The sequence below is a fragment of the Chionomys nivalis genome, chromosome 11 (assembly GCF_950005125.1).
Source record: "Chionomys nivalis chromosome 11, mChiNiv1.1, whole genome shotgun sequence".
In the NCBI taxonomy this organism is placed as follows: domain Eukaryota; kingdom Metazoa; phylum Chordata; class Mammalia; order Rodentia; family Cricetidae; genus Chionomys; species Chionomys nivalis.
This window is the reverse complement of record NC_080096.1, coordinates 68,977,160-69,003,413: the sequence shown is the minus strand read 5'-3', so window position 1 is coordinate 69,003,413 and position 26,254 is coordinate 68,977,160.

The window sequence follows — 26,254 nt, the reverse complement described above, 5'->3', positions numbered from 1 at the left end:
CAATATTCACTTCATAATTATCTCACTTTCTGTCCCAAAATATAAAGATATTTTCTTCCAAAAGGCATTCTTCTTCTAAGGAAAATTATACACTAGCTGTGAAGATGCCAATATTCTACTGATATTTGTGCATCCTATCCAATGGTATTGTCATTCTTCTAGGAGGCATCTCTCCTCATTTTGCATATTAATACAAGTTTGGTATTGGTGTGGCTATTTTAAAAGAATCATGAATAATGTTGGGAAAAATATTTTGCTTGCATTGCGGGGAGCACGAAGGTGAAGGTGATAGTAATTCTGTCCTTATAAAGCTAGTGAGGCTGGAGAGATGACTTGGGGGTAGAGACATGGAACAAGAGACTGATGACCTGAGTTCCATTCTAAAGCCCACATCAAGTTGGGAGGAGAAAACCAACTCCAAAAAGTTGTCCTCTGATCTGTATATAAGCACCGTGGCATGCACCCCTGAAATAATTTGTGTATATGTATACACAATAATAATACATAATAAATTTTAAAGTCATGGTGTAATTTCAGAGTTTAGAATCCAGACAAAATGATGTTAATGATGATAAGAGTGATATTGTTGGAAAATAACAGAACAAAAGGAAGAAATAGAATCAAAATGGTGTCTGTCGATTTGAAATGAATGGAAAGTTGCCTGAGGTATATAACCCACTATGTCAATATTTATTCATTCATAATATAAAATAAACCATACTTGTTAGTAGATTTGTAATATGGTTTTTAAGGTACAGAATTTCACAGTTAGCAAGTGTTACGTATTGTCTTTTCAAAAAAGCCTATAATTTTCAGTCATTTTAAATATATTTGCCTTCTGAAAGTTTGTATCCTGGCAGAATGCTTTTGGTTCAATTCTAGTTCAGGAAACTTCTGGGCTCTGTCTGAAGTATATGATATCCTCAGCTGGAAGCCATTTCTATATACTTATATTTGTCAACAAATGTCTCAAAAGAGACCATAAATTTGAAAGACTATAAGGAAGGGTTTATGAGAGGGTTTAGATGGAAGAATGAGAAAAGGGAAATGATGTTAATATATTATAATATCAACACAAAAAAGTAACTAAAAATATGTATTTCAATTTTTATACCAAATTAATGTTTATTCTTGTTTTCCTTCCTTATTCTGTTGAAAATAGGAGGATATAGTAGCATTTCGATTATATTTTAATAAATAAAGACTGCCTGAAGATCTGAAAGGAAAACAGTCCCACTGGTCAGCCTTACGAACCAGGTTATGGTAACACACACCTTTAATCCCAGTAATCACAATGACATGCACCTTTAACCCAACTAGCAACAGTAGTTTTATAGAAATCGGGTAGTGCATGCTTTTAATTCCAGTGGTGCATGCCTTTAATCCCAGCCCTATAAAGGAATATAAGACTGGGGGAGACAGTTCTCATACCCAGTCTCATTCTGAGATTCTTGGAAGCAGGAGGTAAGAGCCAGTGGCTGGCTGTTTTGCTCTTTGACTCTTCAGGTTGAACCTCAATTTCTTAGCCTGAGTTTTTATTAATCATACTTAATTTGGCACCCAACTTTTTGGGGTACAAATTTATGAGGAAGCCCTTTGCCTAAGGCTTGTTAGCCACTAGCCCAGGCCAGGGCTGAAATTGGAATTCCAGATCTAGGAATTGGAATCCAAATCTAGATACCTGGGTTTGGGAGAAAATCTAACACTCCCAGCTCCCATCTGCCCTAGTTTAGCTTCCATGTAAAGATGGAAAATATACAGAGAGTCTGGATACTATGCATTATTGTGTTGTCTTTGAATTGTTTGACTGCTGAGGAAAGAGCAAGAGCTGCTAAAAGACATTTGATTATACATGTTGCTGGATTAATCCAACCTATATATGTGAAAATTTCCTGACTTCAAAATCTAAGTTTAAAAGATATGTTTTGTTTCCATAGGAAATGAGAGTTTGTGGATTTATTCTTATTTAAGAAAAATGGTGTTTGATTGAGGAAGACTCCCTGAAAAATCTCCACTGGAAGAGATGACCCACATGATCCAATGTTTCAGAATACATTAGTTGCAGCTTCCTCAGAGTTCTACATCCAGAACAGCTTCAAGACTGCTGGCTGAAATGATCCTGCCTCACACAATGCTACAGTTAGGACTTGACCATAATCTTAAATTTTCTTTGGGTTCCCATAAGATTATCAGTGCCCCCAATCAGTAGGATGTAGCCTAGAAAATTATGCCAATATTTCCAAAAATGAATTATGGATGTTTGTTTTTGTTTAATGTGTTAGTTATAAGTTGTTATGAATAATGGTCTAGAAAAAAAATAGATTCAAGGTTCTTGTTTTGATAAAAAAAAAAAAGGCCAGGCAGTATTGGTGCATGCCTTTAATCCCTGCACTTAGGAGCAGAAGCAGGTAAATCTCTGTGAGTTCAAGGTCAGCCTGGTCAACAAAGTGAGTTCCAGGATAGGCTCTATAGCTACTGAAAAATCCTGTCTCTAAAAAGCAAAGAGAGAGAGAGAGAGACAGAGACAGAGACAGAGAGAGACAGAGAGAGAGACAGAAAGAAAGAAAGAAAGAAAGAAAGAAAGAAAGAAAGAAAGAAAGAAAGAAAGAAAGAGATATAAATATAATAAGATAGAAAGGTAGATTATTGAATGTACTTTTTAAAAGCAACTATTAGTTTTAAATGTTTGGCATTGGTTTACTTTTGCATTGTATACAACTTTTATATATTGATATAAATTTGAGATTAGTTTTATTAAGACATGTTGTACATACACTTCATTATTATTATTATTATTATTTTATTACTTTGAAAAATACCAATCCATATTCCCACTCCCTCCCTTCCTCCCACTCCCTGCACACACCATTCCACCCAACTCCCTCCAAACCTAAGAGAGGGCAAGGCACCCTCCCTGTGGAAAGTCCAAGACCTTCACTACTACATCTAGGTTGTGCAAGGTATACATCCAAAGAGAATAGGATCTTAGAAAGGCTGAACATGCAATAGAGACAAATCCCAGTACCACTGTCAGTGGTCACTGAGTATATGCAAACTGTCAACCACATTCAGAGGGACCAGTTTGATCCCATTCTCATTTACTCTCAGTCCAGTTGGAGTTGGTGAGCTCCCATTAGCTCAGGCAAACTGTCTCAGTGGGTGAACCCGTCATGGTCTTAACATCCTTGCTCATACTCTCATGCCTGCCACTCTTCAACTGGACCTTGGGTACTCAGTCCAGTGCTCCAATGTGGGTCTCTGCCTCTGTTTCCATCTGTTGTTGAACAAAGGTTCTATAGCAATCTTTAAGGTAATCATCAGTCTGACTACAGGACAAAGCCAGTTCAGTTACCCTCTCCTCTATTGCTTAGGGTCTTAGCTGGTAGCATCCTTGTTGAATCCTGAGAAATTTTCTAGAGCCAGGTTTCTTCCTAACTCCATAATGAAAATAGATCCATATATATCAGCATGCACAAAACTCAAATCCAAGTGGATTAAAGATCTCAGTATGAATCTGACCACACTGAACCTGATAGAAGAGAAAGTGCAAAGTAGTCTACAACACATGGGCACAGGAGACCACTTCCTAAATATAACCCCAGTAACATAGAAAATAAGAGCAATAATAAGTAAATGGGACCTCCTGAAACCGAGAAGCTTCTGTAAAGCAAAGGACACAGTCAATAAGACAAAAAGGCAGCCTACTGAGTGGGGAATAAAATCTTTACCAACCCCACATCAGACAAAGGTCTGATCTCCAAAATATATAAAGAACTCAAGAAACTAGACTTTAAAATTCTAAATAACCCAATTAAAAAATGGGGCAATGAACTAAACAGAGAATTCTCAACAGAAGAATTTCAAATAGCCAAAAGATACTTAAGGACATGTTCAACTTCCTTAAGGATCAGGGAAATGCAAATAAAAACAACTTTGTAGATACCTCACATACCTCTCAGGATAGCTAAGATCAAAAAACTAATGATAGCTTATGCTGGAGAGGTTGTGGAGTAAGGGAAACACTCATCCATTGCTGGTGGGAATGCAAAGTTGTGCAACCACTTTGGAAATCAGTGTGGTGGTTTCTCAGAAAATTAGGAATCAACCCACCTCAGGATCCAGCAATACCACTCTTGGGAATATATCCAAAAGAAGCTCAATTATACTACAAAAACATTTGTTCAGTTATGTTCATAGCAGCATTATTTGTAATGGCCAGTACCTGAAAACAACCTGATGCCCCTCAACTGAAGAATGGATAGAGAAAGTGTTGCACATCTACAATTTAGAGTACTACTCAGTGGAAAAAAAAAAAGACAATTTTGCATGCAAATGGATGGAATTAGAAAACAGAAACCTGAGTGAGGTAACCCAGACCCCCAAAAATGATATATTATGTACTCATTCATAAGTGTATACTAGCCATAAACAAAGGACAATAAGCCTATATTTCATGGTCCTAGAAAAGCTAAGTAATAAGGTGAACCCAAAGAAAAACATATATGGACCCACCTAGAAATTGGAAACAGAGAGGATCGCCTGACAAAATTTGGGAGCATGGGGGCAGGGGGTAGAAGGAAGGGGAGAAGGCAAGTATTAAGGAGAACGTGAGGGAATGGGATAGTCAAGATAGAGGAAGGACACATATGAGAACAATGAAAGAGATTTTGATTGTACATACATTTCTCACCTTTTTCAAGGTGTTGTAACTATACAGTTCATTTAACAATTTAATGTAAATTTTTAGTCCTTGAAAATTGTTATTATCAACTGTTTATGATAATACAGAAATACAGGTTAATATTTAATCACCTAGTATAATTGAACTTGTAGTCACATTAGGTATGTTTTCAAGGTCAAACAAAGACATAATTTAGATAGATAAGTCATCTTCAAACACTTCAGAGATTGACAGAATATGGCATTTAAGATGTTTAAATAACCTAGATTCTTTTCTATGACAATAATTCAAGTCTGCTCCTGGCAGCACTAATCTACTTCAGAGAAGATAAGGGGCATTGAAGAAACTCCACATAGAGGCTTTTTTCTTTGTGGCAAAGTAAGACACTGGGTAAGAAAAGCCTCTTCCTCAATTGCTGACTTAATTATGCTTTCCTAATTAGACAAAAAAGACACAGAGTATCCTGCTTCACAGAAAAGTTTGTTGAATACAATAGGCCTGTTGGCGAGGAACTTTAGGTGACTTTCCATGAATCCAGCTGTTTCTGTCATTACTCATATTTTGGATGTCACTTTCTTGCACTTTTTGCTTTCTCTATTTCCTTCTTGGGTCTCTGAGGGAGCTGAAGATTAGATATTTATAGTTATAGTTTACCAGACACAGAAAGCAAGTTATGATAGAGAATAAATTAGGTATAAGGTTTTAGACTCAACAAGATAGAATAGATATAAAATATTTTTTTTTCTGAATTTGTCAAAAGCAAATGAACTAGTCATTGTTGATGTATTTATTTTCTGTACATATTGTATATAGTCATTGCACTTATTGTATACAGTTTTCTTATATTAGTTATAGCCTTTTTTAGACAAAAGGGATAAATGTAATGGCATTTCAATTGTATTTTAATAAATAAAGATGGCCTGAACATCTAAGAGTAAAACAGTCCCACTGGTTAGCCTTTCAGAGCAGGTTATGGTAACACATGCCTTTAATCCCAGTAGCCATACTAGTTTCCATAAAAATAGGGTGGTGCATGCCTTTAATCCAAGCCCTAGAAAGGAATATAAGATTGGGAAGACAGCTCTCAGACATGAGATTCCTGGAGGCAGGATCATCATTTCAGACTGAGGTCAAGGTAAGAGCCAGTGGCTAGCTGTTTTGCTTTTTGAATCTTCATGTTGAACTCCAATTTCCAACTTTGATTCTTTATTAATCATGCTTCAGGAGGAAAGGATTTATTTCATCTTAAACTTCCAAGTCACAATCCATCACTGAGGAAAGTCAAGGCAAGAACTCAAGACAGGAACCTGAAAGCAGGAACTGAAGGATGGAGCATGGAAGACAGCTGTTTATTACTTGTTACCTCTGGTTCACTCTTAGTCAATTTTCTTATACAACCCAGGAACAAGGTGGCAATTCCCACAGTGGGATGAGCCCTTCAACATCATCATTAATCAAGAAACTGCACTACATACTTGCCTACGGGTCAGTCCAGTTGAAGCATTTTCTCAGTCGAAGTTCCCACTTTTAACTCAGAGTTATATCAGGTCTATACCTAAAGTTAAATAGGTAAATATTACAATTATTGAAGATACACATATGTATTTAGTGAGTAATTTTGCAAACATTTACTGAGTACTATTCTGCCAAAGAAAGAAAGCAGTAACATCTTTTAAGGCTTCCAGATGTCTCTCCTTTTCCTTATTCAGTATCTCATTTTCCCTATAAATTAATATAAGCTACTAATTTATAAAATATTAAGCTTATATCTATGTTTTTCCTGACGATATTGCCATCAAAACAGTCCTTCTTTAGAGGCAGATTTGTGATACAAGTTCTCACAGCCTTTATTTCAAATTCATTATCTAAGATGAATTTCTATTTTTCCAGCGGGTAAATTTCTACCTTCCATAGGTCTTAATTCTATAATTATCAATATTGTCTCTCCAACATGAAACTCCAGAAACCTGCTTTGTCCCATGGGATACATTATTATTATTATTATTATTATTATTATTACACATTATTACGTATGCCTCATCTCACCATCTTCATTTATCAGTCTCTACTCAATCCACTTTTAGTTCCCTGGCACACTGCTTCTGAGACTCATATTATTTCAGTTTGGGTTTTGGTTAAACTTTTAACAATTATTAATTCCCATGTGTTTTGATTATATCCATCCCTTACTGCCCACTCCTATTCCTCCCAGGTCCTACCCATACCACTCTCCAAAACCACCATATTCTCACTATTTTTCCAGAATTACTAAGTCTAGTGTTTATCATGTGTGTATGGAGGTAGGGCCATCAAATGGAACATGGACAATGCTCTAGAGGGCATGCACCTAAAGGAAACTAACCATGTGTCCCCAGTATCAATTGTCAATAGCCCCTCAACCCCTCTCCTGACATTGGTGGAATTTCAACTGGCTTGATTGTGTGTTGGTCTTATGTATACATCCACTGATGCTGTAAGTTAGTGATTGCAATGGACCTTTCATTTCTAGGTCACACAATTGTCCTCTCCAAAATCTTTGATTCCTACAAACCCCACTTTGCAATACTCCCTAAGCCTTGGGGGTAAGGGGAATGAAATAGCTGTCACATTTGTGGTTCAATACTCCACAGACACTGTCTACATTTGGAAAGTTGCAAGTTTCTTTATCAGTCATCATCTATTTGCACAAAGAAGTGTCTTAGATGAAGTTTGATTAGCGTCTATATTTATCTCTTTAGACAGGGTCTCACTGTGTAGCCATAACTGATCTAGAACTCATAGAAATCTGTCTACCTCTACTGCCTGAATACTGGGATTAAAGCCATGGGCCACTCCCACCCCATCCCCAAACATATACAAGTTAATATTTAGATGGCAGTTTGATACTATATCCATTTAATAAAACAATTGTAGAAGGTTCTTCCTTAGGACCTATGATCTCCCCAGCCATGGGTTTTTGTTCATTACAGGGTAGGAGATCCTTCCTAAGAAGGAGCCTTAAATATTTTTTTTCCTCCCTGAGTAACTTCAGAGTGAAACATAAGTGAAAATTCATTGTTCTATATTTTCAATTCAGTCTCTACCATGAACCTAATGTTCCTCCACATCAATCAAGATCCAGAATTATATCCTCAACATTGAGCACAGTCTGAGCACTAGCATATATATATATATATATATATGTAACTGAGTATACAAATTTTCAGTGCACTTTAGAGTCTTGGGAGAAATGATCAAAGCACACTACAGTCACTTAAAGAAATACTACCTCACCTTTGGACTTTCTCTGTCCAAGTCTCACTCATATTCAAAAAGAATGTGAGTGCTACAATTGACATATTAGAAATTCCTCAAGACACATGACAGGCTCTGTATTGATGTTTGTCCTTCCTGGAGTGAAAACAGGCATCAACAGAATGTACAGCTCTCCTTTTTTGGGAGAAATGCCATACAGAAAGGTCACTTGGTGAAATAAATATACCTAATCCTAAACCTGGTCTTCAAGGGCCACCAGTTGACCTCTGGTACTAAGAAGCACAATTCTCTGATCTTTATCTGCAGTCCATTATTGTGTTTCCCAAGATTAATAGCTCAAGTAAGAAAACAGGGTCTATTTGTTGGATATTATCTCAGAATCTTAAATACTAAAGTAGTTACTGAGTATGTCATCTAAGAAATTACATTATCATGCTCAGGCTAAATTAGGGTCATAAAAGAACAAACTCACTTCTAATTGGGAACATTGAAGATATTTCACAGTGGCCGCCATGGTACACGTTTCACTCTTATTTATTTCTTTGTAAAGAGATATTATCCCAAATTCTCCACTTACATTTCAGAATGTCTGTGAGTATCTAATCTATAGCAAATTTCCAAGTCTACTATTCTGAGTTGTATTTTTTCTCATTTTTTTAGTTCTTTGAAAATTTCATACAATGTATTTTTTATCATTTTTTCTTTATTATTATCTTATCTCATGTCTCTGGATCAATCTTTCATTATCAAGCCAAATCTGTGTTGTCTTGTGTTTCATTTTATCCTATCATATCTAATTTGTGATGACGGAGTAATCTGGAATATGTGAACTTTATTGGAGTGTGGTCAACCTACCAGGGATCTAGTTCTTATAGAAAACTGTATCTCCAGCATCTATCAATTATCAATAACTCAACCCATCATTCCATAAAGGAAATTTTTCTGACTTGTTCTGGCACAGACCTTGTACATACTGTTTCAGTTTCCTTGAATTCCTATGTGCACCTGCCCTGCTATGTTCAGAAAGATAACTGTTTTGTTGTAGTCATGCACTGTCTTTGATTAGTAGATGTAGCTATGTATGATTAGTCAATAGAGACTAAAGAATAGAATGATTCTTTCCTTAGAAAGAATAAAAAAGTAAAAATAAAACATAAGAAAATGCTTCTGCCCTACAGCAAAAGATCACTTAAGCAGGGTGAAGTTTCTATTTATTGCACAAGCACTTATGAACTGTAAATCTACCATTGACAGTCATTCTTCAATAAAATAGGAAAGACCACAGACAAAAAGAAGACAGTATTATACAATTTATTTCACAAATCATAAGAGTTCATAGAGAAAATATAGTGAGGTTTCCATTAAATACTAATGCAAACTTCAACTTTCTATTTAGAGTTGTCCTTCTCTGTACCTAAGCAGCTGGGTCCTGACACACAGAATTATCTTACTGAAATATATATCAATTTCTGAAGATTGAAATTCAACCCAAACCAACTGAGTGACAAATTGTAGACCCAAAGAGAAGCACTGCTGAGTCCAGCCGTGAAATTTCACACAAGAAAAGAATTCACATCTTAGTGAATGGCAATAAACCAGGAAGATAGAAGATTTATTTATGAGCCTCTGCAAATGTTCTAGCTATTCCATGAGGACTTAAGGCATTCCCTCCTGTAAGTGCAGACATCAAGCTAGTAATCCATTCAGCATGAAAACATGCTAACAAGCAGATTGCACTCCCAGAACTGTGTTTTCTAAACATAAAATGAAGGGGCTGAGATTGTGTGGTGCTCACATTGAAGCATTCCAAATCTGCTTCTATAAACATCTTTTTAGTGCTGTGTGCCAGGGTGTTTGTAAGTCATTTCACATCTATTACCTTAGCAGCTAGTCAGTGCAACTGTGAGCAAGTTCAAGAATGGATCAAACAAACCAGTTCCTAATGAAAACAGCTTATGCTGGAGAGGTTGTGGGATAAAGGGAACATGCCTCCATTGCTGGTGGGAGTGTAAACTGGTATAGCCCCTTTGGATATCAGTATGGTGATTTCTCAGAAAATTAGGAAACAACCTTCCTCAAGACCAAGCAATACCACTTTTGGGTATATATCCAAAGGATGCTCAACCATGCCACAAAGACATGTGCTTAACTACGTTCATAACAGAGACAACATGAATGGAGCTTAGATAGAAGACAGGCTTTTCTTTAAACAAGGATAGCTTATATTAAAAGAGAGACAAGCATCATAGACAGGATGATGAGGAGAGATTTGGTTTGGGATGACCCATGTGACAAGGAATTTATAAGAGCAAATAGTGGGAAGGGTCATAAATTAGAGACTGTGAAGCTACAATACAGAGAGAGAGAGAGAGAGAGAGAGAGAGAGAGAGAGAGAGAGAGAGAGAGGAAGAGAGAGGAAGAGAGAGAAGGAGCACGCAAGAGAGCCACAGGTGGAATTATTCAGCTTTGAATTGGAATCTGGCCATTTAGAATCACCACTATTCTATAGGCTCATGTTTATGATCTAAGGCTTTGATTCAATCTGTGAGCTTTTCTTTTTCTCACTCAATTGCCCTAGGCAGGACTTCTTATATTATAGGAAATAGAACTTGTGAGATGAGACATTTTCACCATGTTTTTTAATTTGAAAGAAATGTTTTTTAACATTAAGTATTATGCTAGCTATGAAATTCCTTTATTATGTTGAGGTACTTATTTCTATACCCAATTTGTAGGAAGTTTTTAATGATAGAAGTATATTGCATTGTGTCAACTTGTTTTCTTCTGCTACTAAGATTACCAAATTGTTGTTTTCCTTGACTTTTTAACACAATGTTTCACATTTTAAACCTAAGTAGGTTGAATTATCCTTGCATTCTAGGGCAGTTCGTTGATCATACTGGGTCATAGTTAGCAATCCTATCACTGTTTTCTGGAGTCTGCTGACATTTGCTACTGGTGTTGAGGATTTTTGCAATTACATTTATCAAGGATATTGGTCTATTGTTTCTTTTTCTTGTCATGTCCTTTTGGCTTGGCTATCAGGTTAATGCTGGCGTTAAGAAATGTATTTGGAGATATATTCTCCTCTTGTCCCCTCTGGATTTTGTTTGTTTGGAGGTTTGTTTGTTTGTTTGTTTGGCTTTGATTTTATGTGTGGGTTTTCAGTTTGTTTATTTCTTTGTTTTGAAAAGCCTGAGATTATGAAATGTTCTATGTAACAGCTAGTATTATTGTCAACTTGATTCCAGCACATTCGGAAGACCAGCTGGGACATCCAGCTTCCTGGCCTGAACAAATAGTGGATTCTTGGGATTTCCTTGGCTAGACAGCCCTTATTGAACTAACTGAACCATAAACTGTAAGACACTCTAATAAAGCCCACTCTGATTCAGTATATATATATATATATATATATATATATATATATATATATATATATACAACTGAGTTGTAAAGACTTCAGGTCTTGTATTCTTTGCTCAAGGGGAACAGTTTATAGTCATTCAATAATCTATTAATTGTTGGTGTCTTCAAAATTTTCTGTGTTTACTTCAGTCAAATTTCTTAATTTGCATTTTTTTAGAACTAGGTTTACTTCTTACAGGCTTCTTTCTAGTTTGTTAGCTGATAACTATACATACTGATATTTTTATCTTACCTTTCTTACAGTATCTATTCTGGTATTTGTTCTCTTTCATTTCTGATTTTGAGTCTTATTTCCTTTATTGTTTAGTCTAGCCAAAAATGTACATTTCAATTATCTTTCAAAAAACAACTTATTTTCATTATCTTTCCCAATATTTTTCATGCTGTTTCATGTGTTTTTGTTCTAATATTTCCTTTTTTTAAACTTCAGGTTTAGTTTTCTTTCTGCCTAGTTATAAGCGGCATAACCCTGGACTCCCAGAATTTATATCATCTTATTCAGAGACTGTGGTAGGGCCTAATATATATGGATGTTGTATTCCTATATTTTCTGGAATTAATGATTTTCATTTTCCTTGTCTCTTTGGTCTAGAGCACATACTTTACTTTCATGTGTGAATTTAAGGATGTTTTAGTTTTATAACTCTGTAGTTAGAAAGGATGCTTGAAATGATTTCAGTCTTCTTAAATTCTTAAAACTTTTCTGTGTCCTAATCCAGGATCTATACCGGAGGCTGTTCCACACACACTAGAAGAATGTGTGTTCTGCTACTGTTTATTGTAAGCTATGTGTATATCTTTTATGTCCATTTAATCTATAGTAAACTTTAAATTCAATAACTTTTAATTTTCTATGTAAATATTCTGTTGTAGAAAAAAAGGGCATTGATGCCTCATATTATTGTTATGTTATGAAAGTTGTGTTCTTTCAGATCTGTTTGGATTTGCCAGAATAGTCTTAGATGTGTCTATGTTGAGCAAAAATATATTTATATTTGATATGTTTTCTTGATGATCACCCCTTCATTGATATATATCTTTCCCTTCCCTTTATGTCATCTTTTGACACAAAGACTATACTTCCTGACATAAGAATCATTACTCCTGTTCTTAGCTTCCATTTGCTTGGATAAACTGTGTGCATATTTTTACTTTCAGTCATTGAATCCCTAAATATATATGCAATGAATCTCTGGAAAGTAGCATGTAGGTTTTTTTTTTAATTTTATGTTTATTTAGGTTTCTTTTTGTTGGTGAATTAAGTTCATTTGCATTGCAAATAACTTTTCACAGGTAAGAATTTATTGCTTCTAATGAGGTCATCATTTTCTAGACTTGTTTGCTTTTATTATTTTGTGTTTTGAATGATGTAGGAAAAATTTGTTTATTTTGTTTTATGTTCATATACTTTTTTGCAAACTTGTTTTTCCCCCTCCTTTGTCCTTCTTTATAAGTTTATAAGTTTTGTGACACATTTTGTTTTGATTGCATTGTCTTTTACCGTTTGTATATTTACTACATTAATTTATTTGCCATGGAACTTAAGTGAAAGCATCTTATACATGCATTAACCTATTTCAAGATGGCAAAATACACACACAATTTTCTATGTGTCCACTTCCGTTCCAACTTTCTGTCTTAGACATTATATATCATATAACTTTATAATATGAATCTATTTACAAGTAATTATAGATACATTGAGAGTTTATTATAAAAATTTCTATGTTAGCCATTATATTACAGTGGTAAGTGGCTTTTAGACTAATTTTATGGTGTTAGATTATTTTGTGTTGACTATATGCGTATCTTTAGTGGCAAGTTTTATATTTCCTGCTTTTATAATCCTGATTGGCAGCCTTTCATTTCATCTTTAATAATTCCTGTATTACTTCTCATACAGTATTTCTAGTGGTGATATACTCCTTCACTTTTTTTTCTGACAAATTATCTCTACAATTTCTATGTCTCATTTAAATAAGTCAAATCAAGTCATAAATTGAATTTATCCTACACAGAAAAACTGAAGATCCATAAGTATCCAATTACATGCATGATGAAACTACTTGCAAATATATATTATCTGCTTGGTCTAAAGTGTCCAAAATGGTGAGCAACAAAATTTACTTTCAGTATCATGCAATACAGAGAATTAGCAAAATACTTTCAGGTGACCATGCTAAAGCAGAAATTCCCGGAGTAAAAATAACAGGTTATCAAATAACATATGCAATAGGATCTTATTCTTATAAATATGTTTGTCTTCAAGAGTATAATTTTGATGGGATTTTAATGGGGATTGCATTGAATCTATAAATTGCCCTTGGTAGAATTGCCATTTTTACTATGTTGATTCTCCCAATCCAAGAGCAAGGGAGATCCTTCCATTTTCTGGTATCCTCTTCAATTTCTTTCTTCAATGCCTTAAAGTTTTTGTCAAATAGATCTTTCACTTCCTTGGTTAGAGTTACCCCAAGATATTTTATGCTGTTTGTGGCTATCGTGAAAGGTGATGATTCTCTTATTTCTCTCTCTGCTTCCATATCCATTGTGTATAAGAGGGCGACTGATTTTTTGGAGTTGATCTTGTATCCTGCCACATTACTAAAGGCGTTTATCAGCTGTAGGAGTTCTTTGGTGGAGTTTTTGGGGTCGCTCATGTACACTATCATATCATCTGCAAATAATGCAAGTTTAACTTCTTCCTTTCCAATTTGAATCCCCTTGTTCCCCTTATGTTGTCTTATTGCTATTGCTAAAACTTCGAGAACTATATTGAAGAGGTATGGAGAGAGTGGACATCAAAATTCTTCACAGATCTTGAAAGGACAATAATCAACTTTATATGGAGAAACAAAAAACCCAGGATAGCCAAAACAATCTTATACAATAAAGGAACTTCTGGAGGCATTACCATCCCTGACTTCAAACTCTATTACAGAGCTATAGTAATGAAAACAGCGTGGTACTGGCATAAAAACAGAGAAGTCGACCAATGGAATCATATAGAAGACCCGGATTTTAACCCACAAACCTATGAACAACTGATTTTCGATAAAGGAGCTAAAAGTATACAATGGAAGAAAGAAAGCATCTTCAACAAATGGTGCTGGCACAATTGGATGTCAACCTGTAGAAGAATGAAAATAGACCCATATCTATCACCATGCACAAAACTCAAGTCCAAATGGATCAAAGACCTCAATATCAATCTGAACACACTGAACCTGATAGAAGAGAAAATGGGAAGTGCCCTACAACATATGGGCACAGGAGATCGCTTCCTATGTATAACCCCAGCAGCACAGACATTAAGGGCAACATTGAATAAATGGGACTTCCTGAAACTGAGAAGCTTCTGTAAAGCAAAGGACACTGTCATTAAGACAAAAAGGCAGCCTACTGACTGGGAGAAGATCTTCACCAACCCCGCAACAGACAAAGGTCTGATCTCCAATATATAAAGAACTCAAGAAACTAGACTTTAAAAGGATAATTAACCCAATTAAAAAATGGGGCACTGAACTGAACAGAGAATTCTCAACAGAAGAAGTTAAAATGGCCAAAAGATACTTAAGGTCATGCTCAACCTCCTTAGCGATCAGAGAAATGCAAATCAAAACAACTTTGAGATATCATCTTACACCTGTCAGAATGGCTAAAATCAAAAACACCAAGGATAGCCTTTGCTGGAGAGGTTGTGGAAAAGGGGTACCCTCATCCATTGCTGGTGGGACTGCAAACTTGTGCAACCACTTTGGAAATCAGTGTGGCGGTTTCTCAGAAAAATTGGGATCAACCTACCCCTGGACCCAGGAATACCACTCTTGGGAATATACCCAAGAGATGCCCTATCATATGACAAAAGCATTTGTCCAACTATGTTTATAGCAGCATTATTTGTAATAGCCAGAACCTAGAAGCAACCTAGATGCCCTTCAATGGAAGAATGGATGAAGAAAGTGTGGAATATATACACATTAGAGTACTACTCTGCAGTAAAAAACAATGACTTCTCGAATTTTGCATGCAAATGGATGGAAATAGAAAATACGATCCTGAGTGAGGTAACCCAGACCCAAAAAAGAAGAACATGGGATGTACTCACTCATAATTGGTTTCTAGCCATGGATAGGGGCCACTGAGTCTATAATTTGTGATCCTAAAGAAGCTAAACAAGAGGGTAAACCCAAGGAAAAACATATAGATATCCTCCCAGCTATGGGAAATAGACATGACTGATGGGCAAAAAATTGGAATCTTTGGGGTGGGGTGGGATGGGGATGAGGGGTGATGGGGAGAGAAAAGTGTGAAGGAGAAGATGAGGGGAACTGGGGGAATCGGGGTGATTGGGGATAAGGGAAGGTTGGATAGGGGTGCAGGGAAACTCATACCTTAGGTAAGGGAGCCACCTAAGGGATGGCAAGAGACTTGAACTTGGAATGGCTACCAGATGCCCAGGGCAATGTCCCCAGTTAGTTCATTGGGGCACCTGAGGATAGGGAACCTGAAATGAACCTATCCTATAATCATACTGATGAATATCTTGCATATCGCCATAGAACCTTCATCTAGCGATGGATGGAGATAGAGCCAGAGACCCACACTGGAGCACCGGACTGAGCTCCCAAGGTTATAATGAGGAGCAGAAGGAGAGAGAACATGAACAAGGAAGTCAGGACCATGAGGGGTGCACCCAACCACTGAGACAGTGGGGCCGATCTATTGGGAGCTTACCAAGGCCAGCTGGACTGCTACTGAAAAAACATGAGATAAAACCGGACTCTCTGAATGTGGAGGATAATGAGAGCTGACGAGAGGCCAAGGAGAATGGCACAAGAACTTTCATCTGGCGATAGATCGAGAGAGACAGAGACCCAATTTGGAGCAACGGTCTGAGCTCTTAAGGTCCAAATGAGGAGCAGAAGGAGGGAGAACATGAGCAAGGAAATCAGGACCACGAGGCGTGCACCCACCCACTGTGACAGTGGAACTGATCTATTGGGAGCTCTCCAAGGCCAGCTGGACTGGGACTGAATAAGCATGGGTTGAAACTGGACTCTCTGAACATGGTGGACAATGAAGGCTGATGAGAAGCCAAGGACAATGGCACTAGGTTTCGATCCTAATACATGAACTGGCTTTGTGGGAGCTTAGCCTGTTTGGATGCTCACCTTCCTGGGCCTGGATGGAAGTGGGAGGACCTTGGTCTTCCTGTAGGGCAGGGAATTTGGACTGCTCTTCAGTATCGAGAGGGAGGGGGAATGGACTGGGGGGAGGAGAAGAGGAGTGGGGATGGGGGAGGGGAGTGGGGGGAGGGGGCAATGTGTGGGAGGAGGGGGAGGGGAATGGGAAACGGGGAGCAGTTGGAAATTTTAATTAAAAAAGAATAAAAAAAATAAAAAAAGAGTATAATTTTATGTTTGAGACAAAATAACCTACAGTGGTCTAAACAAAAATTTTAATAGTAATTTTATGAGGCTCACAGATAAAACCTAATTTTAACTTTTTAAGTTGTTTTCTCAAAGACAATAACTTTTAAAGAATATTTTTTTAAGAAACAAAATTTTTACATGGGCATAGATTATGAAATGGATAGACAAAATCAGAGTAAGTGAGCTGTGGCATCAAAATGTTCTTTTGGCCTGAAGCTCTGGCATATTATAATGAGTTCTCTGAGTCTCATAAATATAATTAAAGAAAAACAAATATAACAATGACAGAAAGCAGGAGAGGATGGAAATAAAGAAATTAGTTTCATAGCTTAAGTCAAAATAATTTTTAAATCATTTGTATCTCTCTATTTTTTTCTGAGCCAAAAATCTAAAAAATGCAAATTAATCTATGCATGATTTAGAATAATGTGAGTCTTCACACTTGGTGTTCAAGAAGAACAGATATGTGCACACTTCTGAAGAACACCAACAAGTAAAGTATCTCCTGAAATTCATCAAAAGTTTTTAATGTGCTTTGTGAAACAGAGTTATATTTCTTTCCAGCTGTAGCTCTTCTTCTTGTACTGGGTATAAAGACCAACCATTTGCTCTGACTGTTCCTGAGTGTGTTGTCCGTCCGTCATGTGTGTGTGTGTGTGTGTGTCCTGGCTTCTTCTGCAGCTTCTGTTTAACACTTGCTGTGCCAGCTTAGTAAAGAGGTCATGGAGACATCTTAACTAGAGATCTTTTTCCTGGTGCCAAAAATGTGGTGACCTTCAACAGAGTCATAACCTGAATTGACACCAGATGAAATCTTAGAAAAGTAACATGAAACCTCAACTGGACTATGGCAAAACTTGATCTGTTCCTCGTGGAGGGGTTTCTGTTATAACCAGTCTCTATGCAGAAAGAATGTCAATAACCCACCAGAGAAGTAATGTGTCAAGAAGCCAAGGGAAGAGATTTACTAAACTTGTGAGCTTTAGCTTTAAAACAACTATTTTTCAAGTTCCTACCTATGAGTATTTCAGAATAATTGACATTAATTCTTTTGGCCACATTGATAATATGCAATAGTGTTCTGCTTCTATGCCATAGGCCATAGGTGTGCAAAAGAGGACATAAACAATTTTAACAACGAATATATTAGAACACATGAATACCTTTCATCTTCCTTATTCATTTCCCATTGTATAGTGTTTTCATACATTTAGTTATATATATTAAACAATTGTCATTCATTTGATAAGTAATAAGTTCACGTAGATTTATTGAAAGTGTTCAAGTCTTTAAAACAATTTCTATAAGAAATTAAATTGCGTTTTCTTCATTTCAAGTCTTGAACTGTTTCCATTACCTGTTTGATTGCTTTTTCTTGGTTTTCTTGGATATCTTTGTTTGTCTTCTTCATTTCTTTAAAGCAGTTTTTCACATCTTGTTTAAGGTCCTCTATTATTTTCATAATGTTACATTTAAAGTCGATTTCTTCTACTTCTTCTGGAATGGGTGTTCAAGTCTTCTTGTTGTTTGATCCCTGGATTCTGGTGTTGTCATGTTGCCTTTCAGGTTGTTGGAGGAATTCTTGCATTGGCGCCTGCCCATCTCTTCCTTCAAATGGAGCCAGGAGAGTCTTGGCATCTTGGTCCGATCTTTGCTGTGACTGACTCTCTGGAGGGTTCTCCTCAATGCAGGAGCAGGAACTGTTCCTGGGCCAAGGACTTCACGGACAATAGGGCAGACTTGGAAGAGGAAGGGTCCTGTGGAACAAAGAAGCCCTTGCAGTAGGAGCTAGAGGGGCCCTGTGCTCCTTTCCCAAACAGTCTGCCCAGGGATGGCACACACTCACCTGTCTTGATGGATCTCCTCAGCACAAGAACAGGGACTCCTGGAAGTCCAAGGACCTCGCAGACAGAAGGGCAAACTTGGGGCTGGACAGGGTCGTGTGAAACAAAGAAGCCCCTGCAACAGGAGCTGAAGGTGCCCTGCACTCTTTTCCAGGGACCTGCCGGCTGGACGAGCAGACACTCACCTTTCTGGGTGCATAGCCTCAGTGCAGGAACAGGAACTGTTCCTGAGCCAAGGACTTCACAGACAATAGGGCAGGCTTGGGGGAGGCAGGGTCGTGTGGAACAAAGAAACCCCTACAGCAGGAGCTGGAGGGAGCATGTGCTGCCCCAGGATGGCACACACTCACCCATCTGGATGGATCTCCTCAGCAGAGGAACAGAGACTCCTGGTAGTCCAAGGACCCTGCAGACAAAATCAAAAACAAATGATAGCCTATGCTGGAGAAGATGTGGAGTAAGGGGAACACTCTTCCATTGTTGGTGGGAATGCAAACTTGTGCAACCACTTTGAAAATGAGTATGGCAGTTTCTCAGAAAACTGGGAGTCAACCTACCTCAGGCCCAATCATACTACAAAAGCATTTGTTCAACTGTGTTCATAGCAGCACTATTTGTAATAGCCAGAACCTAGAAACAACCTAGTGCCCCTCAATAGAAGAATGGATAAGGAAGGTGTGGCACATATACACTTTAGAGTTCTACTCAGCAGTAAAAAACATTGACATCTTGAATTTTGCATCCAAATGGATGGAAATAGAAAACACTTTACTGAGTGAGATAACCCACACCCAAAAAGATGAATATGGTGTGTACTCACTCATAAGTGTATTCTAGCCATAAACAAAGGACATTGAGCCTATAATTCGTGATTCTAGAGATGCTAAATAAGAAGATGAACACAAAGAAAAACATATATTTATCCTCCTGGATATTGGAAGTAGACAAGATCGCCGGACAAAAGTTGGGAGCATGGGGGTGGGGGTAGGGGTGGGGGAAGGGGATATGGGGAGAGAGAAGAGAGAAGGGGAGGACTGGGGAGAGCTTAGGGGAATGGGATGGTTGAGATAGAAGAAGGGTGGATATGGGAACAGGGAAGAAGATATCTCAATTAAGAGAACCATTTTAGGGTTGGCAAGAGACTTGACTCTATAGGGGTTCCGAGGTGTCCAAGGCGATGTCCCCAGCTAGGTCCTTGGGCAGCAGAGGAGAGGGTGCCTGAACTGGCCTTATCTCATAGCCACACTGATGAATATCTTGCATATCAGCATAGAACCTTCATCGGGCGATGGATGGAGATGGAGACAGAGACCCACATTGGAGCATTAGACTGAGCTCCCAAGGTCCAGATGAAGAGCAGAAGGAAGGAGAACATTAGCAAGGAAGTCAGGACCACAAGGGGTGTGTCCACCCATGGAGATGGTGGTGTGGATCTAATGGGAGCTCACCAAGGCCAGCTAGACTGGGACTGAATGAGGAAATGATCAAACCAGACTCTCTCATTGTGGCTGACAATGAGGGCTCACTGAGAAGCCAATGATAATAGCACTGGGTTTTGATTCTATTGCATGTACTGGCTTTTTGGGAGCCTAGTCTGTTTGGATGCACACCTCCCTAGACCTGGATTGAGGAGGGAGGGCCTTGGACTTCCCACAGGGAAGAGCACCCTGATTTCTTTTAGGACAGGAGAGGGAAGGGGAGGGGAGTGGGGGGAGTGTGAGTGAAATGGGAGGAGGAGAGGGGGTGGAAATTTTTAATAAATGAACAAATTTAAAAGAAGAAATTAAATTACATGCTGTAAAGTACACATACAGTTTAGTACCCTGACCAAATAGATTTTAGTAAGTAGAAAAAGATTTGGGATCTAAAACAAACTAATCACCTAAAAGAAATCAAAGGTAGTCCCAAAATAAGAAAATGAAGTAAATGTCAAATTATAATAGTAATAGAAAATTTAAATATAGGCAGAGGAGTCATTAATTTAATTATTTGGCCTAGCTTCCAATTTAGAACAGTTTAAAACTTCTTACTGGAAGGCAATGAAATTGTAGAAAGAGGGGTGGAACATTTACAAAATAAATCATGAATGCTTTCTCATTTTTCTCTGTTCTATGACTGAGAAATCCAACCTGACAATTGGAACACATTTTTTTTCCAAACTCCAGCCAAGACATTGTTGATATTTGTGGCCTAAAACTTACACTAAATTTAACTGCCTCTCCCCTCCAACAAACATGACCTCATACCTATTCTAGAAGAGTAACTTCCTCTAATGGGCAAATTTCATAGTGTTGAGACAATGAGAGGAATGAAGAGCAAGCTTTCTATAACAATTTCGAGATTAAACATGAATGAATATCACCAGATGATGTTGAGAGTCCAGGAAAGGTAAGAGGAGAACTAGAGGGACTGAATAGGGAAAGGGCATGGGGTTTCTTAGTCACTCAGAAACCATCAAACCCCTAATAAGCAGAAAGCTTGCTTTGAAAGTGTAAATTTCTTTGGATGAAGAAAATTGAAACAGTTCAGGTAATGAATAAAATCCCAGTGAATTACACAGCCTAATCGATTCACTGGAAATATGGATGCAGCATAATAAGGTCAGAAACACATGCTAACAGCTTTAAGGAAATTCTCCCATGTAGCAAAACTTTCCCAAACCAACTAACTGGCCTTGGTACCACTGAAAAGTCAGATTTTATACCTACATGTTGGTGAGTATTTTCACTTGAAGTCAACTTTTGAGCTATAATAGCTGAAACCAAGTCATTAAAAAATACAATGAGAGCTGGAGCTATAAAACTGTGGAAACTGACTTAGCAGTATGAGCTAAAGATAACCAGGAATTTGCCATTGGGAGTTATTTAATGCTTTTGATGGAGTTGCGGCATATAGAGCCTAAGGTAATTGATGTGCAGAATGAACAAGCTAATAAATACTTATTCTAGACTTTTATGATTTAAAGGGGATGGGAGAGTTTCCTGCCCTTTCACTAAGGCTACCAGCCCAGAGCAGTGAGGGCCTGACTAGAGGGCAGGCCTCAAGGTCCCCGCCAGGGAAAGCGGGCCCCCGCTGCTGGGGCTGCAGTCTCTGCTGTGATCTCCTGGACCTGCTCTGCCTGCGCCCTACTTCCCTTTGTCCCTGGCTCATTGGGGCATCCAGGAGTTCCTGTGTAGGTGCCGAGAAGTTTCATCGGGACGGGTGAGTGTGTGCTATCCTGGGGCGGACGGTCCCGGTAGAGAGCACAAACGCCCCTCCCCCAGCTCCTGCTGCAGGGCTTTCTCTCCTACACACCCGCCCCCACCCCCACCCCCAAGCCTGCCTTGTCTGCAAGGTCCTTAGCTGTGGAACAGTTTCCTGCCCTTTCACTAAGGCTACCAGCCCAGACCAGTGAGTGCCTGACTAGAGGGCAGGCCTCAAGGTCCCCACCAGGGGAAGCAGGCCCCTGCTGCTGGGGTTGCAGTCTCTGCTTGTGATCTCCTGGACCTGCTCTCCCTGCCCCCTATTTCCCTTGGTCCCCGGCTCATTGGGGCCACCAGGAATCCCTGCATAGGTGCTGAGAAGTCCCATCTGGATGGGTGAGTGTGTGCTATCCTGGGGCGCACTGTCCCGGTAGAGAGCACAAACGCCCCCCCCCCCAGCTCCTGCTGCAAGGCTTTCTTTCCTACACACCCGCCCCCCACCCCCACCCCCAAGCCTGCCTTGTCTGCAAGGTCCTTAGCTGTGGAACAGTTTCCTGCCCTTTCACTAAGGCTACCAGCCCAGAGCAGTGAGTGCCTGACTAGAGGGCAGGCCTCAAGGTCCCCGCCAGGGAAAGCGGGCCCCTGCTGCTGGGGCTGCAGTCTCTGCTGTGATCTCCTGGACCTGCTCTGCCTGCGCCCTACTTCCCTTTGTCCCTGGCTCATTGGGGCATCCAGGAGTTCCTGTGTAGGTGCCGAGAAGTTTCATCGGGACGGGTGAGTGTGTACTATCCTGGGGCGGACGGTCCCGGTAGAGAGCACAAACGCCCCTACACTAAGGCTACCCAACCAGAGCAGTGAGTGCCTGCCTAGCGGGCAGGCCTCAGCAACCCCCGAAAGGGAGTGCAGGCACCTCCAGCTTGTACTGCAGTGTCGCCTGTGTTCTACTCGACCCCGCCCGACCCCTTGCATTCGGCCTTCTTTACGCGGGTCATTGGAATACCACGCATCCATGTTTTGGTGTTGAGGAGTTCATCTGGAAGGGAACGGTTCCTGCCCCTACACTGAGGAGATACACCTAGAGAGTTAGTCACAGCAAAGACTGGTCCAAGACATCAGGCCTCTCCTGGCTCCATTTGAAGGAAAAGATGGGCAGGCGCCAATGCAAGAATTCCCCCAACAACTTAAAAGGCAACGTGACATCACCAGGATCCAGGAATCCCGAAATGAGAAGTGTACACCCTAATCCAGAAGAATTAGAAGAATTCGACTCAAAAGTGAATTTTATGAAAATAATAGAGGACCTTAAACAGGAGGTGAAAAACTGCCACAACCAATTAGAGATTACAAACAAAAAGGTAGAGGAAATGAATAAATCTCTCAAAGATACCCAAGAAAACCAAGAGAAACAAGAAAAAGTAATCAAACAGGTAAGGGAAACGGTTCAAGACTTGAAGAATGAAGTGGAAGTAATAAAGAAAACACAAACCGAGGGAAGGATGGAGATGGAAAATTTGAATAAACGAACAGGAACTACAGAGACAAGTACCACCAACAGATTACAAGAGATAGAAGAAAGAATCTCAGACACTGAAGATACCATAGAGAAAATAAACACTCTCATCAAAGAAAACAACATAACCAACAAATTCTCATCACAAAACATTCAGGAAATCTGGGACACAATAAAAAGACCAAACCTAAGAATAATAGGGATAGAAGAAGGAGAAGATCTACAGCTCAATGGTCCAGAAAATATATTTAATAAAATTATAGAAGAAAACTTTCCCAACCTTAAGAAAGATATTCCTTTGAAGGTCCAAGAAGCATACAGAACACCAAATCGACTGGATCAAAAAAAAACATCTCCTCGTCATATAATAATCAAAACACAAAACATACAGAATAAAGAAAGAATATTAAGAGCTGCAAAGGAAAAAGGTCAAGTTACCTATAAAGGTAAACCTATCAGACTTACACCTGACTTCTCTATGGAAACCATGAAAGCCAGAAGGTCCTGGATAGATATACTGCAGAAACTACGAGACCATGGATGCAAGCCCAGACTACTATACCCAGCCAAGCTTTCATTCACTATAAATGGAGAAAACAAAATTTTCCAGGATAAAAACAAATTTAAACAATACGTAGCCACAAATCCAGCCCTTCAGAAAGTAATTGAAGGAAAATCACAAACCAAGGAGTCCAACAATGCCCACAATAACTCAGACATCTAATGACCCTTCACCAGCACAACTTGAAGAAGGGAAACACACAAACTCTACTACCAAAAGAAGGAAAGAAAGAAAGAAAGGAAAAATGACCGGAGTTAACAACCACTGGTCATTAATATCACTTAATATCAATGGACTCAACTCACCTATAAAGAGGCACAGGCTAAGAGATTGGATACGAAAACAGGATCCAACATTCTGTTGCTTACAAGAAACACACCTCAACCACAAAGACAGACATCTACTCAAAGTAAAGGGCTGGGAAAAGGTTTATCAAGCAAATGGACCTAAGAAACAAGCAGGTGTGGCCATACTAATTTCTAAGAAAGTTGACTTCAAACTAAAATCAATCAAAAGAGATGGAGATGGACATTTTTTACTCATAACAGGAACAATTCACCAGGATGAAGTCTCAATCCTGAATATCTATGCCCCTAATATAAAAGCACCCACTTATGTAAAAGAAACGTTACTAAAACTCAAGGCAGTCATCAAACCACACACACTAATAGTAGGAGATTTCAACACTCCTCTCTCACCAATGGACAGGTCAATCAGACAGAAACCTAATAGAGAAATAAGAGGATTAAGGGAGGTAATGAATCAAATGGACTTAACAGACATCTATAGAACATTCCACTCAAATAAGAAAGAATATACCTTCTTCTCTGCAGCTCATGGAACCTTCTCGAAAATAGACCACATACTCGGTAACAAAGCAAACTTACACAGTTACAAAAAAATATCGGTAACCACCTGTGTCTTATCAGATCACCATGGATTAAAGTTAGAATTCAACAACAATGCTATCCCCAGAAAGCCTATGAACTCATGGAAATTGGACAGTCAACTACTGAACCACACCTGGATCAAGGAAGAAATAAAGAAAGAAATTAAAGTCTTTCTTGAATTCAATGAAAACGAAGACTCAACATACTCAAACCTATGGGACACTATGAAAGCAGTGCTAAGAGGAAAGTTCATAGCATTAAGTGCCCACTTAAAGAAAACGGAGAAAGCACACATTGGAGACCTAATAGCCCACCTTAAAGCTTTAGAAAGAAAAGAAGCAGACTCACCTAGGAGAAGTAGAAGACTGGAAATAATCAAATTGAGGGCTGAAATCAACAAAATAGAAACACAGAAAACAATCCAAAGAATCAATGAAACAAAAAGCTGGTTCTTGGAGAAAATCAATAAGATTGATAAACCCCTATCCAAACTAATCAAACGGCGGAGAGAGAATACGCAAATTAACAAAATCAGAAACGAAAAGGGAGACATAACCACAGACACAGACGAAATTCAGAGAATCATTAGATCTTACTACAAAAACCTGTATGCCACAAAATTGGAAAATGTAAAAGAAATGGACACTTTTTTAGATAAGTACCATATACCAAAGTTAAACCAGGACCAGGTGAACAATCTAAATAGACCTGTTAGTCGCGAAGAATTAGAAGTTGTTATAAAAAACCTTCCCACCAAAAAAAGCCCAGGTCCAGACGGCTTTAATGCAGAATTCTACCAGAACTTCCAAGAAGACCTAATACCTATACTCCTTAATGTATTTCACAATATTGAAACAGAGAAGTCATTGCCAAATTCCTTTTATGAAGCTGAAGTTACTCTGATACCAAAACCACACAAAGACACAACCAAGAAAGAGAACTACAGGCCAATCTCACTCATGAACATCGACGCAAAAATACTCAATAAAATACTGGCAAACCGAATCCAAGAACACATTAGAAAAATTATCCATTATGATCAAGTAGGCTTCATCCCAGAGATGCAGGGCTGGTTCAACATACGAAAATCTATCAATGTAATCCATCATATAAATAATCTGAAAGAAAAAAACCATATGATCATTTCATTAGATGCGGAAAAAGCATTTGACAAAATTCAACATCCCTTTATGATAAAGGTCTTAGAGAGATTAGGAATACAAGGGTCGTTCCTAAATATAATAAAAGCAATTTATAGCAAGCCGTCAGCTAACATCAAATTAAATGGAGAGAAACTCAAAGCTATTCCACTAAAATCAGGAACACGACAAGGTTGTCCACTCTCTCCATACCTCTTTAATATAGTGCTTGAAATTCTAGCAATAGCAATAAGACAACATAAGGGGATCAAAGGGATTCAAATTGGAAAGGAAGAAGTTAAACTTTCATTATTTGCAGATGATATG